The sequence below is a fragment of the Penaeus vannamei genome, chromosome 41 (assembly GCF_042767895.1).
Source record: "Penaeus vannamei isolate JL-2024 chromosome 41, ASM4276789v1, whole genome shotgun sequence".
Lineage (NCBI taxonomy): Eukaryota > Metazoa > Arthropoda > Malacostraca > Decapoda > Penaeidae > Penaeus > Penaeus vannamei.
Genome location: NC_091589.1, coordinates 18,166,730 through 18,169,229, shown reverse-complemented (window position 1 = coordinate 18,169,229; position 2,500 = coordinate 18,166,730). Strand labels below are relative to the sequence as shown.

The following is a 2,500-nucleotide window of genomic DNA, read 5'->3' as shown; positions in this document are numbered from 1 at the left end:
ACCAATAACAACACATGATTTATTAAAGCTTATCATGACAGCCTCTCCAAGGACGACCTTGCGGCTGGAGGCTCACTTGCGGAGAACGAGCTCGTTTGCGAAGAGCCGCATGCCGCTGTCGCAGCCAAAGGACAGACGAACATCAAACAATTTGACCCTTCATTAATCTCACACCTTTCTCACTCTTCACTGACCCATCTTTCGACCCAATATGTTTACGTATATGCATATACTAGCAAGTGCTGTGGCCTCTTTCCCTCCCCCTCCCCTCCCCCACCCAACCTCCCTCCCTTCCATGCGTGATTCTCAATCGTCTTTCAGGCCGCGTAGACAACCGTTGCTCTGAGTTACTAGTATTATTACCGCTATATCAGGAGAAAATTTAATTTCCTATGACAGGTTAATTCCTTTCTACTTTATTTGGGTGAGTAATGGCATGGCGGGAAGGGCGAGAGGAGGGAGGTCGTGGTAACTCCTCTGGTGTGTCTTTTAAACTACGCTGATTCTAAATTCGGTTTATCGCTTGCGGTCTCTCTCTCCCTCTCTCCCCCCCCCCCCCCTCTCTCTCTCTCTCTCTCTCTCTCTCTCTCTCTCTCTCTCTCTCTCTCTCTCTCTCTCTCTCTCTCTCTACCCATCTCTTCTCTTCCAAGAAAATAATTGGCAATAATCTAATTAACAATAAAAAATGTCCTCAACAAGGCAAATAGAGAAAGCGTGCGAAGACGACAGAAGTGGAGCATTTTCGCCGTACGAAAAACACTTCCCCGCAGTCGTATTTATAGGCCAAAAACACCGACTTAATTGAACAAGAGCCACATATCATAACAGGGGTAATTAAACCGGGTAATTATCTGCCCATTCCTCCTCCGAGCTGTCATTATCGGTCAGGAAAAAAAGAGAAAAAAAGAGGATGGATTTGATAACGTGCAGCTGTTGACGGCCACCGGGCCAAGGAAGGGTTAGGAGGAGGAGGAGAAAAAGATGGATGAAGAAATAGAAGGATAGATATACAGAGACATAAAGGGAAGGATAGATAGACAGACAGATAGATAGAGAGAAAAATATATAGATAGACAGATAGCTGGATTAATAATGGGGCAGATAGATGCATAGATAGAATCAAGGAGAGAGAGAGAGAGAGAGAGAGAGAGAGAGAGAGAGAGAGAGAGAGAGAGAGAGAGAGAGAGAGAGAGAGAGAGAGAGAGAGAGAGAGAGAGAGAGAGAGCAGTTTTAAAGAGGTGTGTGTATGATCTTCACCTCATGTTGTCATTGTGCTAACTGACTCCCTCGCTCTGTAATTTCGCGATCGTAATGGCGCGACCCTCTTTTCTTTCCGCTAATCCTTTCTCCCTCTGTCCCCGGCGTCAAGAAAGACCAATATAAACCCTCCCGGTCCCAATTACATGTAATCCATTAACTTGAGTTCTGGCCAATTTGGTCTTTCCGGCGGCCAATTTCACCGTCCACGAGGAGGGCGCGACGGCCGACCCCGTTACAGCGACGCGGCGGAGGCGCAGCGCCGCAAGTGTTCGGCGGATCCGACGCGCAGATTCGCCGAACAGCTGCGCTTCGCCCGTGCTGGGCACGCCACGACGTGTCCACGCAGGTGTGGGCGAAGGCTCATAGTGGGTGCCATGCGGTAGAGGGCGGTGGGGCGTGCGTCATGGAGCTCCTTGTGGGCGTGGAGAGCCAGTCCGCGGGCGCGGTGGCGCGGGAGATCGCGATAATTTTTCTTCGGTATTCCCGAGTCGCGAATAGACCTTGAGGAAGCGTTGGCACGTTTTTATAGTCGCGGGCGTGAGAATGGGCGGAGGAGGAGGGGGAGGGGAGGGCTATATTGGAACAAGAGGGGGTGAGAGGGAGGGGGAGGGGACAAAGGTGAAGCCCTCCCCCCTCCCTCCCACCCCCGCCCTCCGCCTCTTTCCCACACAGAAGGCAAAAAGCCCAGCGCCCTCACGAGGCAGCCCGGCGGCCGCTTGACAAACGCCCTAATAGCGCACCCAGAGCGTGAAATACCCACGAACGTCGCGGCTAAAGTGGATATTTAGCGGGAGGACGACGACAGCGAGCGGCGGTGATGATGATGATGATGATAAAGAATAATTGGCTTTCATCGGAAGCGGGAAATTACAGCGAACGGAGGCGCCGCGAAGGGCTGTGATAAGGCCAGCTCCCTCGCCGAAAGTCATCGCGGGTCCATCACTTGGGGCGGGGCAGGAGGGGGGGGGGGTGTTGACACATCGACTAATTGCCCGTTTATTAATGTCATCGCTGCACTTGGGGACTGATTGACCCTAAAGGCTCACCTCTCACTCTGACCTTTCGTCGTCGGGGGAAAGCGCAGTGGATATAAAAAGGGGTAATAATATCAAGAAGAAATATAAAAATCACGATAAGATAAAAAATGAAAGGTAAAAGAGAAAGACTAAGATATAGTAGAATAATAATTACAGCAATATGGCTAGGAAGACGATTTTGATAACATAAACTCAATAATAAT

General features: G+C 50.3%; 1 protein-coding gene across 1 annotated transcript in view; it reads right to left on the bottom strand.

Annotated features, from left to right (window-relative positions):
• The window catches only part of LOC138860381 (homeobox protein aristaless-like), a 10,676-nt gene that overhangs the window by 1,751 nt on the left and 6,425 nt on the right, over window positions 1-2,500 (bottom strand). The window lies entirely within an intron of this gene.